Here is a 17169-nt window from a genome sequence, read left to right on the forward strand (position 1 = left end):
CTTCACACTCACAATCTAAATAAATCTAAATTTCCAATAGATAAAATACTGGGAAATACACCTGTAAATAACAAGCATTTTTCAATTTTATTAGGAAAATCAGAGAATATCCATACTAAGTTCCACAGTCTTGTTTAGAAATGAGGTGTACATGTGAGTTTTATATTTGGAGAGTCTTAACATTTCCATGAACTGTATTTTGGTCATTTGAGCAGCCCGTTCTGGCTGTCTCATCACAGATTCTGTGGCTATATTCTGCAAACGTATTTGACTATATTAAAATCTGTGTAATAATAACATGACCTATACTTATTCTGCTGTGGTGTTGGTACAGAGGAAATGACAGGACGGAGTGTGACTTTTCCATCCCTCGTCTGTGTCCTGCAGTGGAGAAGGAGAAAGGGGCAGTATGAGTGTGATGGCAGTCTGTATCCCTGTTGACCTGGCTCATATGGCCATGTGCTGTTAGCATTTTGCCTTGGGACCTTGGCACATGTGTGTATAAGGCCCTATGTGTGTGTGTGTTTGAAAGTTTGTGTTCATTGCCATGGTAACTGAATAAAACAGCTGGCTGCCCACTTTCTTTTCCAGGTCAGTGTGTATCAGTGGTCAAGACCTGTGCTGGGCACTCGTTCCACAGACACACTTACACTATAATTACTATAACAGGGCAAAAGAATATTTTAGTTTGAGGAAGTATTACTTCTCTAGCCTACAACTGCTGAAATGTAAATTCCTTTCTTTAGCTGTAACTATAAAACCCACAAAGAACAGCTATGACTTCATCTAAACAAAAAGAGTCAGCTCCAAAAAATTAATGTGAAATGCTTTTATTAACATATGAATGAATGAACAGATTTCCTCAGTGCCCTTTCAACAAGTTTTTCTTTAAAGTCGGTCTGGCCGGTCAGAGAGGTGAGTCTTGACATGATAAAGGTCTGTGTTGACTTGTGGCCCCTGGAAACCAAGAAATGTCTACTTATGACGTCCCATCAAAGGCTGTGATGACTACTCCACCAAAGAGTGATTTTCTTCCCTCTCCTTTTGAATACTTTATAGGGGTCTGAAAAGGTAAAACTGTACAGTGTTTCACAGCAACAACAAAAAAACATGTGAGAAGAGTTATAAAACTTCATCATGAAGATTGTGTAGCAGGAATATGTTTTTTCTTTCCTATATTGTTAATCATACCGCAACCCCATAAGAACCACTGTCCTAACTACATTCCTAACCTTGGATTACAATCCCTTAAATTAATTCAAATTTAAAATCAATTTGCTTAACCTTAGGCTTAATTTCTACATGTAGCACCGGACCACAATTCTACCCTAAAACTGGTAAAATTGGTATAGTCCATTTTATTGTCCTTCCCAATGTGAAGACCAGCTAAAATGTAGTTTTCTATTTTTTCCCCGTTAAGTCTTTCAAAATTATGCAAAGCGCAAAGATGGGAAGAAGAGACAAACTATGAGCACATATGCGCCTCAGCTTCACAGAGTGCCCTGACATGCCCTAAAGTTTATTATTCATGAGTGTGTGCATGTGTCTGTGGGGCGTGGGTGTGTGTTTTCAGTTGTGAAGGAGCATCTGTGTGTGTGTGAGACAGCAACTGCTGCTTCTTGTGTGCATGTTCATTGTATCGTTCTTGGGCATCTTGAATATGTAGGCCGTGGTGACAACTTAGTGTGTTCAGATTCCGCACATATGCATTCAACATTTCCTCGGGGATAATGTGGCGAATGTTAACGCTAATTATATAGTCATGGCCAGATACTGTTGCTGTGTCAATGTTAGTGAATCATGTTAGAAAAGCAGAGATCAGCCACATTGTTCCACAAAGACTTGATAAGAAAAAGCTTTAGAAGATGACTTTGACAGTCAGCCAGTGCACATGTTGGTCCTGAACGCCTCACCGCTGAATGAACATCCGGCACAGGTTCACTCTGGTGTTTCACTCGGCTCTGTCATTCTCCTTCTTTGTTTTCTTTGCGTTCTCAGTCTAGTCTTCTAGCATTGTATTAAAGAGGGTGCAGCTGTTACAGTTAGCCTCCACCATCTGGCATTTGTGAATCACTTCAATGTGAGAAAGTCTTCTTCCGGCTTTGGTTATTACACTTTATTTGTGCCAAAAATCAACTCTGCACAGTTTGCAGGAAATGACACAGAATAAGCTACATAGTTTTCCTGCAAATGGTCACAGTTTGCTCTTTTGTTATCAAGTTTCTATTGCTCTTTTCACATACAAAACGCTGCATATTACAGTAAGCCATTGCAGCAATACTTTCTTGTTCACTGTTTTTGTACTTTCTGTGACATTTTTTCCGGTGTTCCATTTGAGCTGGTGCTAGCTGCTTACAGACAGGAAGGAAGTTGCAAGTTTTCATTTCGTTAACTAAATGAAAATTAAGCTGAAAAATGATTACTGTGTTCAATCAACCATTCCTGTAAAAAACAAAAACAAAAGCATAAATCTAGTACATCCCCTTTTAACCTAAATGCCAGAGTAGTTACAGAATCTGCAGATGCACTCTGCTGATTTTTGATCACACACACCAAATTAAAGCAGACATCAATTTAATCAGCCTTGTGGGGAAATTATAATATTGGGTACAGAGCAAGGAATGCTGGGTAAGGCAGTGACAGCAAGGGGGCATTTAGACCCCCCAGGGGCAGAAGGTCACGTTATGAAGCATCTGCCATGTGGACATGAGTGTACCAGTGTGTGTGTGTGTGTGTGTGTGCAGACAGTCTGGATGTTTGTCAGTCCATCCGATTAAATGAGCTCTGCCTGCTGATAGACCGCGCTGTGAAGGTGACTGAGTTACAGGATCCCCACAGTTGTTTCTCCACTCCTCTGTCACTCACTTTTTCCTTTGTGCTTTTGTTCTTTGTCATGTTCTTATTTTTCTGTTTTTACATCATTCATTGTCTTACCTTCAAACACTGGTTTTAAAAACATGTGAAAATTAGTTTCAAAAAGCTAGTTTCCACAGTTTTTAATTATCATTTAGATACATTGTGAGGGAGGCTGATCTGCAGCATAATCAAATACATTTGCATCACCACTCATATTCTGAGCTGTTCTGTTGACAAGAAGACAATTTATTATAAACTGCAGTGTCATCCTGCAGCAGGAAACACATTTTCAAATCACTTTAAACTGATCTACTCATTATAAAAATATAATGTTTTTATATGAACTCTAGCACTTTATCTGAAATGGATGTACAGCTAAAATTTACAGTTGTTTACTATAGACTCACCATCTGATTGACTGAGTAATTTCACACCTGTCCTCCAAACTTTGTTCTGTGGGACTGTTTTTAGCTCCACTTTGCTTTAAGGTAGGAAAAGAAAATTAGAACAAATATAATAGTGCTGTATTTGAACCCCAAATAATACAGAGCAACAGGGAATGTTTATAGACTACATCCAATCACAAGCCGGTCCTCTCTGAACTGGACCCTCGTGTTCACAGAAAGTGTTTAGACTCTGGCATCTGCCTATGTAAGGAGAAGCTGTCCAGGCTTTACTTATGTTGCCAAACAGACAGAAACAGCTAGAGTGAAGACTTGGTGAGGAGTGAGTGGAGAGAGAGGAACAAAGCTGTAAAACACATAAAGAGGTCTATTTTTAAAAGAATAGAAGAAATTAGATAATGACATAAACAGTAACACTCTAAAGGAAGCAAGTGGTGTTCATGCTTAAGTACAGGAAGATGGAGACAGATACGTTGTGATCTTTATGTGTCAGTTTATCTGTGTGTGCAGTAGTTTGTGTGTCAGTCTGGATTCTTAATCAGAGCCTAATGAAGCTGTGGTTTGTAACCAGTCGACACTTGAGAAGCAGTGAGCAAAATTGTGCACTCATCCAGTGAGTCGTAGACGCACAAACACACACACACACACACACACACACAATCAGACACAGACATACGCATGCAGATAAATGCGTCAATTGCTCATCCTTTATTCATCTTGGAAAACAAGTGAATATTTAACATAGGAGCTGGTATCCTCACTAAATACTTAATTGGTCAGGCGGTCACAGAAACGTGTGTGTGTATGTTTATGTTTGTGTGTGTGGAGGCATGTGTCCAACTATATATATAGCACTAGAAACTTGCCATCTTTTCATGATGTCTGTTTTTATTTGTAGGAAAGTCCTTACACTGCAGTTTCAAATGGTGAACTATATGTGTGTGTTTGTTTGTTTTATTGCATTCTCAGCTTCTACCAACAAAATTGACTTTCTTCTGAAAGTTATTGCATCACTGTGCCTAAATTGCTCAAAGAAACACCAGCACTAGAAAGTACTGATTTGCTCAGTTAGCGCTTTCAGGCTAATTCAAAGTGTTATTATTTCTACCTGTATTTAGATTTAGCAAGATTAGTCTCCCTACCAGAGCCTTTAAAAAAATATGAATACTTTAAAGCAATCACAGTAAACACACCTTGTTGAACTGTAATGTGCTTTACACACAAGTAATAAATATCTTTGTACCGAGAGAAAGACAGCATTATTTTGAAATTAATAGATTGTAAAATCCCTTTAACCAGGGCTTTATGGTTTTTAAGGTACAGTGATTTCAATGAAGTTACGCTGTTAAAGTAACATACTCCATGGACTAACCATCCTGTACTCCCTTGGTTCTTCCCCCACAAAGACAGTGAGGTTTACTCTACAACACTATCTATCTTTATTAATTAAAAAGATTAATTCAACAATGTTTTACTGTGTTCGCGGGCATCTCTTCCTCAGTTTTCATTTAGTTTCTTTGAACAGGTGAAACAGCGCCCATCTGGATTGTAATGGCCGGTTTAGTCAGCCTTTGTGGTGAAAAATGATATCGCACCCCGATACGACTGTGACGTCAATGCATGCTCGGGGGAAGCCAGGTGAAGTTCACATCCTTTGATTTGCATTAAACAATACCAAGTATTAACAAAGAAAAGGAGACTAGCCTCTTCAAGTAACGTGAGTTAAAAACACTCTCAGTCTGTACTTTCTCTGTGGCTGGTAAATGTTCCGCCGTGGCTGTGTAAGGTTCATCTTCTGTTGTTGTGCAGTAGACCTAATATTCGAGGATGTTTGGTTAAGTGGAAGTTAGCCAACTGTTGCTTGAACGCTGAAGTGTGCCAGTTAGGATTTTTAGTAAATTATCACTTATTATCTGTGTGATTGTTTGTTGAACATAGTTAGTTGGACAAACTGCAGTTGGTTATTAGTTTTCATAGGTTTCATATCCACTGGGAACGCTGGGACATGTGCCCACCACATTTTTTAATGGCTGATTTTGTCCCCATCACTTTTTGAAAGCATTTCTAAAGAAAATTCAGAAAAATAGCTAGCACCAAGAAATGTTAACTAACAAATGAAAATGCTTTGAGAAAGGTTTATTTGCACAATAAGAAAACATGCAATGCAATTTAAATATAACCCTTTTGTATCCCTAAAGACAAAAACACCCTAAATTGGAGCAGAAAAAGGTCTCCAGAATGCAGGTAATTACGAGTTTAATGCTCAAAATCTTCTGGGGGAGCACCCCAGATCCCCCATTCATTTCATCATCAAATATTTCTTCAAAGTAGTGCCAAAAAACTTCTTATCTTGTTCTACTGCATAGTCAGGTCTCCTAACCCAATTGTATCATCGTGCCCCTAATCTGAGCCCTTATGTCCGCACCACATCACAATTTGATACCACCACAAACTACATCCTCCAAAATTACCTTAAAGTGAAATCAGTACCTCAACTGATCAGCATAACCATCAGGAAGGGAGCATTTATTGCAGGATTGTTGTATAAACTGGGTGTATATAGCACATGTGCTCTTCAATCGCATGACCAATGTTTTGTAATTCTAAATGTGAGAAGCATGTCCAAACTGGTTTAACATTGACCGCCATCTACTGCAGGTAATACACTGACTATGGATAAGTACCTAACACAGTCCTACTTCAAAAATCCCAAACTAGCCCTTTAAGTTAATTAGTATTTTATCAATCTTACTGATCAATGATTTTGTGTACTGCCTGCTCCCTCCCAAACTTACACACATTAACACATTTGTTTAAATGTTACTTAGAGACATTTCACTGACTAACATTTAATCACCCTATTCTAATCGGGTTTCGGCTACGCCTTAACATAAACCCAAAACAGGCAGAAGCAATCTTATTGTACCTGAACATGTACTGAAATTGGTTCTTAGATGTCATTAGTGTTGAGCTACATTAGTCGGCTATTAAGTTAGCCAGTGTATGTTCTTCACATGACCCTCATTAATAAATCAACTCTACAGCTTGGATAGTTTACTTGTCTCTCACACGCATCGCTGTAACTGTCAGTCTCTGCAAACACAGGCACAGACCTCTGGTGTTTGACTTCTGTCAGCAGTAGATCAATAGGGCATCAGTTTGTCCTATTGACATGCTCATTTAGGAGAGGGCCAGACAGGAGATGATGACTGTCGGGACGGGCTTAACGGTCACTGTGCTCGAACGGTTTAGAAAAACAATCTTGAAACAAAACTTCATTAAATCTGAGACAGACATAAAGTGACACAGAAATTTGAGCAGTGGCAGAGAAAACTCTTGTATTGTCAGATAGTGGTGAGGTACATTCCCTCTTCTCCTCTCTTTCTTTGCTTTTTTAAATTGTTTTATCTTCTCATTCACTGGATACAGGCTGTCAAAATAAGGATACAACATCTTCAATAATGATCCATCTCTTGCTCTGGTCTGTAAGTTTCGCTCCCTTTCTTATCCCCTCTCTTGGTATTTGTCCATTATTGATGAGGGCTGATAGGCGGTTATTTAAGAGGCATTGCTCTCCTTCGGTCTCACTGAGGTCGCTCGAGGATAACTTCCCAGTGGAGCATCATCTTACTCTGCTTCACCTAAAAGGAAAGGAGCCGTGCCAACTTTAACATTGCGGCACTCACACTCATCCTTTTACTTTAAATCTATGAATTGATGTTCAAGGTGACTCTGTAGCCTTTGGCAAATCAGACCACAGCTAAAGTACCATAACTCATAATGATAGCCTGCAAGGTCTGAGCACACAGGCATGTAACTCAATTAGAAATCCCCACAGGGACTCACTAATAGGTTTGTGCATGTGTTTGTAACAAGGATGGGATGTGAAACTGAACCATTTTCTTTCACCCACTCTAGATCTTTCACGATAAGAGTTAAATACCTCATTTTTAATGATGATGCAGTGCACATGAGGGGTATGAGCGTAGGTATGTGAAGAACCCCTAGAGGGGAAGTGGAAACGGCTACATGGCACATGTGGGTGGGTGAGGAGACACAGTGGGTTAGTTACAAAAAGGAGATACAAAATGAGAGTCTTGGGGGACGCAGAGAGAGATCAAAAGAGAGAGCCAGAGTGTAATTTGTTTAATAGTGCTGATTGGTGGTGTCACCACTAGGGGGAGCCGTGGACCTGACAGTAGACATGAAAGCATGGGGATACAAGTGTTTGTGTGTATGATACTTGTCAGCAGTAGACTGAACAGCAGTGAGTGTGTGCAATCACTCCCACTTCCTGCAACTAACGACAGTCCGATTTAATCTATTGATTATTGAAACAAATAATCGACTATTGGTTTTAAATTAGTTGCCAACTAATTTAATAATTGATTTTAGTCATCTACGCCGATTATTTGTTGCACCCCTACCTCCTTTGTGTCATTTTGAAAAACTAAATTCACACTACTGCACAAATACAAACTGTAGCACCAGAGATCTTGATATTTAATTTATGTGTCACGGTTTCATATTTGTCAAGGCACTATTTCCTAATTGTATTTATAGCTTACATTTACAGCTGAAAAACAAAAAGCTTGTGCTCCGCTGATAGCAGTGAAGCAGAACATCTAAAAGTCAGTTGTTCATGAGTTCCTAAGAGATACACACCGGTGTGTTTGCCAAGAGACGAGGAAATGTTTGACCAAAGTGAAATACTGGATTGCTTTAAGAGGTGCTGCAGTGCTCAGTGATGGAAGCAGTATGAGTTGTCGCCTCAGCTCAAGAGGGGGCAATATAATATCCAACCTAGCTCTCCCAAACAAATAAACAGTTAACGTTACCTCTCCTTTGTCTGCCCACTTCCCTCTTCCACTAAACCAATTTTCTCTAAGCTCATTTTTTATCTTACTGTTGCTACCATGCTGTTTCACTTTACCCATGTGTATGTCCTTAATCTTCTTTCTATCATTCAGTCTTTGTTTCTTCTAACCTCCCTTAGTCCAGTCATTAGCGTTATCCCTCCATCTCCGTTCAGTTTTAGTGTCACCATATATCTCCACTTTACAGCACTAAGCTGATACACTGACGCAGGCAAAGTTAGTTACTTGCCTTGAATCAGCACTTTTCTTGTTTTTTCTGTGTGTGTATCTTCAGAGATTGTAATGTATAAGAGAGGAGCTTGAGTCTTTGCCAGTTTGTGTGTGCGACTGGATGTGTGCTCTCGGGTGCAGTGCTATCTTTTGTAAGAAAAGGTAATACACTGTAATCTCCCCCAAGGCCTAGGAGGGGAGAGGTGAGAGATCAGGGGACAACGAGTGGGGTATGAGAGATTGCCAGCATAATAAAACTAAAGTGTACGTACACACACACACACCCCCACACCCTGTGGACTTGCAGTATTGTCACTGTTCAATACTGCAATAAGTGTAGGGAAACATTGTGATGCACAACAATACTCTTTGCATTGTGTGCAAATACTGGACTAGTAGTTGCATAAATTCAAATCCATAAATAAACAGTTAAGTGCTTTAGTGGCTTCAGTGCAGCAATGCAGCAAAGATGCAGCTACCTGTGGCCAGTGACTGCAGTTTCCCATTTCAGTGTGTAGTTTCATGAGTATTTACACATTGGGCTGGGCAATAAAACGATAACGATTATTATCGTGATATAATTTTCCTCGATTTAAATGCAAACAAATGTTCAATGAATGTTCAATTTAATTCATTTGAATCACAGACAAATCAGCATTTCATTTTTCTCAAGATATTTATTTTGTTGAGGAACTTTATTTTGTTGAAGGACTTTATTCATGCATATTTTTATATTGAAAAAAGATTGACCATTGTTCATCTATCATTATAATTGTTTGGAATGTTTTGTGAAATGATCCACTGTTTTGGCAAGTGTTTTTGATGGGTCTGACCATAAAGAATAGTTTAAAACGAGAGTTACGAATAAATCTGAGGTTCTATGAAATCTGGATGACTGCCAGAGTTGTCTGTCACTCAGAATCTGGGCAAGAAGATGTGAAGATTCTGTAGGAACAGACTGCGTGATGACGCAAGGGTTTTATACTGGTGCGTGCGCCCTACGTCATCGCATGGTCACAGGTGACTTATAATAGTTATAATTACTCGACCTGCGCAAATGTGAGATGAAGACATCCAAATCCAGTGCTAAAGCACCGCCGTCTGGCTGTCAGGAAGAATGAAATAGAACCACAATTAACCATCTGGTTTCTTCAAGTTTGACTCAGAAGCAAAAAATAGCCTGTAAAGTTGAAAGAAATATTGATTTTGACAATTATCGTGTTAATTATCTATTGACTGATATGACATTTTTTCATTGTGATAACATTTTTGGCCATATTGCCAACAGTTACAAGAGGAGCTTTGTGACCATTTAAAACATTGCATAAATGGCACCCTTTACACCTGGTATTAAAATATGTTTTGGGTGATTGGATTGCAATCGGATGGTGCTTGACCTCATGAAAGTACAGGTGTAAACGCACCCAAAATGCATTGAGGACAGATTGTGATGCTGTCGACCAACCACCTCCCGAGGGGGTCAGGGATGCATTGTGACCACTCTGACCACAAGTGTAAATCCAAATGCGTTATCAATCCACAGCAACTAAGTGGGTGTAAATATGTATTGATTGCACTCTTCTACAAATAAAATCAAAAGTTTGACGTGCAGACAGGCAGTGTATCCATACATTGTTGCGCATGAATGCAAATAAAGAGGCTGTTCGTTGAACGTGCTCATTATTTTGGTGCACGGTGAACTGGATGTATCCGTTTGTGAACGTGAAGTCACGTACTGTTGAATTAAACTCAATATAAACAACTAAATATTATGAAGAAAGGTTGTGCTGGGAAACAATGCCAGGTGGAACTTTCACTTTCCGGCTGAGCGGAGAGGAAAACCTGGGTATATAAATAATGGTTCAGAAAGTTTTTGTCAAGTCAAATTTATTGTAAAATCACTAGCTGCGTGGCCCCGGTACACTTTACAGAAAACAGAGACACAAAGATTGCAGAATTGGATAAAAAGGCTGAGAACATATAACAAGATACACACATTAAAAAACAATAAAATACACAATTATAAAACAAGAATGTAAAAATGTAAAAAAATTCATAAAATACCCTAGCCCTTACTATAAGCCTTCTCACAAAATAAAGAAAAGAAATCCCTAACTAAAAGCTTTACTAAAAAGAAATGTTTTTAGCGTACTCTTAAACATGGAAATGTTGGTAGCTTCCCGAACCCAGACAGGGGTCTGATTCCACAGCCAATGTGCCGGATGGCCCATTTTACATCTAGAGACACTAGGCATTACATGTAGCCCTGCATTTCGGGAGTGCAGTGTTATAGTGGGGCAGTATGGTGTCAGGGGTTCTTTCAAATAAGATGGTGCCTGACCATTAAGGGTTTTGTATGTAAGAAGTATTTTAAAAAAAATTCTCGATTTTACTGGGAGCCAGTGCAAAGTTGCTAAGACAGGGGTGATATGATCTCTCCTACTAGTTCTTGTCAGTGTGCGTGCAGCAGCGTTTTGTATTAACTGGAGAGACTTGAGAGAGACTTTTTTGAGCAACCTGAAAACAGTTACAGAGTTACAGTAGTCAAGCCTTGAGGTAACAAATGCATGGACAAGTTTCTCTGCATCATTTCGATGCAGAAGGTTTAAAAATTTTGCAATATTGCGAAGGTGTAAATAGGCGCTGCTTGTAGTTTGCTTTATGTGTAAATTAAGACATGTCTTGATCAAAAATAACTCCCAGATTCCTCATGGTGGTGCTGGAGGCCATGGCAATGCCATCCAGAGCAACTATGTCTGCAGTCAATGTGTCTTAGAGGTGTTTGGGTCCAGGTACTACAACCTCAGTTTTTTCATAGTTGTACATCCAGGTCTTCACATCCTTAATGCACGTTTTAAGCCTAGCTAACTGGTTGTTTTTGTCAGATCTGATAGAAAGGTATAACTGAGTATCATCAGCATAACAATGGAAATTTATACTGTGATTCCTAATGATATTACCTATCGGTCTATAGTACAGTCTATAGTTATAGAGCTTTGAGAGTTTTGGACGTGACATTTGGTTGTTTTAACTGGATAGAGCGATTGTCTCTTAGTGTGGACACTGGAGACACATATTTATATCAGGTGTAAATTTTTCCAGGTTAAAATCATATCTAGATACAATCAGGATATGTGATGCATTTTACTGGCAAGTGTAAAGGGGGCCAATAAGAGGCTTCTGACTTGTATGCTTTTGTAACTTGTAAAATTTACTGCTGTGATTGAGTGATTTCAGTTCATTCAGTATGCTGCAGAAAAGAAAGTACACTACGTCTGCCCTCTAATCACTGCACTGCAAACGTTAACTTGCTTGTGACTCTCCTTGCTCTACGGTATGTGACACGCTTAAAAGCTATAAACCAAACCTCTCAGATCATCTAGCCCTAGTTTTGTTGCTGTTCTGAGTGTCAATAGAAAATCCGGGAAAGCTGCCTTTTAGTTTTTATGCTCCTAGCTGCTGGATAAGCCTCCCTGAGCACTTGAGATGTGTTCACACTCTAACTTCTTTTAAAAGCAGCATCAAGACATTTCTTTTTATGTTGCCTTTCAATGACTTGTATTCTATCTTAGTCTTTGAATAGTTTGTGTTTGTACATTTCCTGTGTGCTTGTTATGTCCAAAAGGTTGTGAATTTCTTTCTTTCTTTCTTTTACTCCTCTGTACAAAGCGTGCTTTATAAATAAGTTTTGCCTTACTTTGCCTAACCTCTATCACTGATACATAATAATGTCTTAATGTAACTTTACAGTAATGTATACCTTTGTATATGTTAGTATGTTTGCGCTGTTGTTTCTGTGGTGTGTGTGTGTGTGTGTGTGTGTGTGTGTGTGTATATATATATATATATATATATATATATATATATATATATATAATAAAATGATTTAATCTCCCCTGCAGGAACAGATACTATAGGAAACAATCTTTATTGTTTCACACAGACGTAGCCAATAAATCTTACTTGATGAGTTGTATGTTGCACAGGTGGTAAATGGTGGGAGATGTGGTGCAGAAATTCCCTGTCAAGCACACAGGAGCGATGAGGAATCCCTTGAGTGTAGATCATTAGACACAAGTGCTATGTCTTGCACGCACGCACACACGCACGCAGAAATCAGTACACACACACAAGCATTCATCTATATGTTTACAGTTGTTGTTTTTTTTATTTCTTGCACAGTAAACCTTATATTTAAAAAAGCTTTTACAAAGTTTGGGAAGAACTTATACAGTCAGAAATCTCCCAACAGACTTGGGCGGTATCTATTTTTTCATACCTTTCTGGCACACATTTGATAGTGTACACTACAATACATCTCCTCAATACAGAATCTCTGTATCAGTTTAATAGAAAGAGGAGCGTCTGTGTTTTTGACTGTATTGAAAGACATACTTTCAGGATTTCTAAAAACTCTGGTAGCTATACCATAATACCTTGCTACGGCCCAAGCCTATCCCCTAATATTATAATTTTTGCGTTACTTTATGATTTAACATTGTTAGGTCTTCCTTTTTTAAGTTTGGACTTGGGTTTCAATCACAGTGTGACTACCCAATCACATTAACAACACCACCACCACCACCACCACGGTAATGCACTTATCAGAAGAGCCAAGTGGTTTGGCAGGATGTCTGAGCTCTCCTTCATGCGACTGCTTCATCTTCCCTTTATCATTCAGTGGTTTCATTTCAGAACTTTTATGGTTTAAGTAATTTTGCTAATGATCATTTTTGACAAAGTGGGACAAGAGAGGAATTTCTGAATAAGGGTTATACTATAAAAAAGGTTCTAATATCTCCAGTAGCTACTTTAAAAAAGTTTTTTTTGTTTATTATTTCATGCAGCCCTATTGTATAGTCCATAAATGTCACTATGTATTACAACAGAAACATTTCCTAACTGCATGTCTTAGCTTATGTTTCAAAGAAAGGAAAAATCCTATTATTCTATCACAGAAACAACTCCTCAACTCATGGTTGTGTGCTGTCCTATCTCTGACTTTATCTTAACTTAAAAAATCTAACTAGAAATGTGTCATGAAGTTCACTGACTCATGCTATAGTTTTACTGTTTATTAACAGTTGTAGACATTGTTGAACAGACTATTTACCTAGCATGCTTTAGATGCTAAAAACATACAGCGAACTAACGTTACTCAGAAGCCCCTTGCTTTACTCTTAACACAAATACTGCTCACACACTGCAGAGACCTCCTATTGTTCAGTGTAGGGTTACATCTGAATCGCATCACAAACTATAAACTAGATTCTTCAATTGACACTCGTCCGGTCAGTCCTGTATCTGTGTTTAGAACGTACACAAGACTGCCCGCATTCTTAACAACTGCATTCTCACCTTGTCACTGGCTAGCTAGTTTCTATGATGAACAAGAATAGAGGGGTGTTACATTGCAGCTTCAATTTTAGCTTCGATGAGTCGGAGGATTTAATCGTGTTGGTAGAGGAGAGGAAACTCAACCTTTTCTGGGAAGTATTTTTCCAAATCATTGGCCCTGGATAAAGATTTGAATGGACATAGCGTGGGTGGTGATGGGGCAGTGGATAAGACACAAGCCTTTGTGAGAACCCGAGTTTGAATCCACTGAGACACCAATGTGTCCCTGAGCAAGACACTTAACCCCTAGTTGCTCCAGAGGCGTGCAACCTCTGACATATATATAGCAATTGTAAGTGGTTTTGGATGAAAAAGCGTCAGCTAAATGAATTAATGTAATGTAATGTACCATAGCACATCTATCACATTCAAAATGAATTGTCTTGGCAATCAATACATAGCCATTAATACATGGGCCTGGAAATTTAAAGCGTTATCACACAGTTAGGGTAGCCTTTAAATAATAATATTTTGGTGTTTAAGTTGTTCCCCATCTTCATTGTAATTGCCATACAGACCTAACAACAGTGGTGCTGCCATTTTGGCAGTTATTTTGAAAATAGAAGGGGCCTATGCCATCCTACCTTAGGATTCCCAACTTAGGAAATTCTTCAGTTAGATCCTGTAACAGCTAAATTCCTATCATAAGATAAGATTTTTTACTGAATGCAGTTAGGAAACATGTTTCTGTATTACTAAAAATCCTAAATGTCACTCTAAACTGAGACAAGATAGGATTTCAGACTTAGGAAGTAACTGTAATGAGACTCTAATGTAACAAGAGAATGAGGGAGATGTCAATCAAGCTCAGTCTTGAAAAGTGGTCTAATTAGCAAGTTTCTAAAAGAAATCACCTGCTTGGGCAACATTTTTGAGTATGTATCTTAAAATAACAGCTTCAAAATTATTTTGATGGTACACTGACTTGTAAAAGCGTGAATGGCGTCTCTCTCATTGCCACTCTGGGACTGCAGTGCCTGCTACTGCTCTATGTAACAATGGAATCCTGGACAGGACATTTATCACGACAGCGGCGTAATGCTTTACAGTAGAGCTGAAACAATTTATCGATAAATCGATAACTAAAATTCTTTGCAATGACACTTCGTTTAATCCATATAATTATAAAGCGCACTGTTTTGCACCGACATTTATTACTGTCACACATATGCTGTGTGGACGCGACGTGACCATGATGGCGCTGTTTGCAAAGTGGAGAGAGAGAGAGGAAATAGCGAGGGACGAAGAAGAAAGTGTCCAAAGTATGGGATTATTTCAAGCTAAAAGAAAACAACAACTCTGTAATGTCACAGTCCGTCCACTGTAAAACAAAACTTATGTCGCCTACCAACAGCGCGACGGCACCTGATCTGAAAGCACCCGCTGTTCTGCCAGCGGACCACAGACAAAGTAACCATAACAGCAAATTTAGCATTTAACTGAAATCATGATTGATTGTTGAGTTGAAGGCTAGCCAAATGTAAATGCACACGTGTTTGTTGTTCTCCTGGTTGGGCTGGGAGTTGTAACGTCACACTCATGAGTTAACTGGGTGTCGGGGAGCTGCACCTTAGTTTAACTTGTACAGCACTCAGGTGATGTTTGTGTGTGTTGGTAAAGCAGTTGTCTGGTTGTTGGTCTGTTGGTGTTGTTGGTCTGATGTTTGCTGTATGACACACTGTGAATTTCAGAAAGGACGAATAAATATCTATCATGATATTATATAGCGGGGTGGGGGGGCGCCGCCGCCAAGCAAAAGTACTTCTTAAACGACACATCAATGAATTGATGAAATAATCTGTAGAAGCTTCAAGTACTAAAATCATCGTTGGCTGCAGCCCTACTAACACCAATAAGAAGTAAAAGTAAATAATGGACAGTGTACATTATACATTATACTGTAAGTTCTTTGGAAGAAGCTAACTTGGTATTCTTAGTATAGAGATCATGGCAGAGGCTGTGAAGAGACCGGAGAAGGTGTTGTCAGAGGAAGCGAGCAAGAGACCGGACAAGAGTAAATATCGGACTGGCTTTTACTTGTTGGCGTGAGCTAAAACTGTTGAAAGGATGCAGGACAGAGGCTGCCCTTCTTTCTGATAGACAATAGTAGTAATAACTTATTAGCTGGCTAGCTTTGTCTTGTGTTGTGGCGCTTGCTTGATGTTTGTCTGTGTTAGCAAAGTTATCGACTTGAGCAAAATCAGCCAGAGGTTTCACATACAGAAGTTTAGCCGCTAGCTATAAATCTTGTGTTGATTTTAGCAAACTTACTAGATAACACACTCGGACATCGTTAACGATACTGTAAGTGCTTATGTGTCACTAGACACCCAAGTTTCAAGCAACATTATGCTGCTTATGGGTGAGAGCCTGAGACCGTGGGCGAGTGGGAAACGTAACTGGGCTCAGCAGCCTCTTTGAACATAACGTTAGCAAATGGCAGAGGCGAAGTTTGGCTGTGTTAGCACATTTGTCGAGTTGCTAGTTTTTGATCATAAGTAATGTATTCATAACAAAATCTCGTGTACAGCCTTATTTATGACAGCGGTGAACTATACTCTGAAATGGTAGGAGCGCCAAATCACACCAGATCTTACATAATGTTGCTTTAAATTTACAGTGTTATAGCTTTTCATAAATAATCACAATCAAACTATATTTCAAGATGAATAGAATAAATCCACAAATAAACGAAAGCCAAGACCAGCCAACACCTACAGCCGAGCTTGCAACTTTTTTTCTCTAAAGTGAAATGTGTTTATGTAGGTGTAAAGTTATATAAATGCAAAGTATGAAACAAAGTTAATTTTTACTGACCCAACTAGTAATCATCAAGTAATTGGAGCATGAAATTGAAGCAGAGGGAGATGCACATTAGACTAGACACAGGTGTTTGATATAATCCAATTAACAAAGTGATGAATTCACCAGAGCTGGTAGATGAGACACATGTAATCACTGTCTCTTGAGCTGTTTGGCTCTCTCTCCCTCTCACAGACACTAAAACGCTGATGTTAAGAGCACATGTACATGATTACACAAATGAGTGAATGCAAGCACAAACACATACAGACGCAAACAGACACAGCATCTGTTTAATTCTCTCAAAAGATTTTACCTGGAAGGGAAATACTTAGCATTGAGAGAGTCACATGAGGAATAATTCTCATTCAAATAAACTTACCATTTTCTGTTTCACACAAGTTTTGCCCTTTAACAGGCTCTTTGGATTTGAGCGCTTCTTTCTGTGGAGCTCTGCGCTTCAATTTAATGTACATGTACCTGCTCAACCAACCCAAACGAGTCTTTTTCCAGTGGTTTATGTACGGTGACCCCCACTGCGCACCAATTTTAATTTAGCAACTGAAAGAGAAACATTACTGAGCAGCCAAGTCTCCCTAGGAATGATGCCATATTGGACAAAA

At 39.0% G+C, this 17169-nt stretch overlaps 1 protein-coding gene across 1 annotated transcript in view; it reads left to right on the forward strand.

Annotated features, from left to right (window-relative positions):
• Window positions 1-4904: 4904 nt before the first annotated feature.
• Window positions 4905-17169, forward strand: part of kcnab1a (potassium voltage-gated channel subfamily A regulatory beta subunit 1a) — a 145412-nt gene continuing 133147 nt past the window's right edge. Inside the window, exon 1 of the mRNA XM_046074799.1 lies at window positions 4905-4977. The gene's annotated coding sequence lies outside the window, so the exon portion shown is untranslated. The remainder of the gene's footprint in view (window positions 4978-17169) is intronic.

Source organism: Micropterus dolomieu, linkage group LG17 (assembly GCF_021292245.1).
Source record: "Micropterus dolomieu isolate WLL.071019.BEF.003 ecotype Adirondacks linkage group LG17, ASM2129224v1, whole genome shotgun sequence".
Lineage (NCBI taxonomy): Eukaryota > Metazoa > Chordata > Actinopteri > Centrarchiformes > Centrarchidae > Micropterus > Micropterus dolomieu.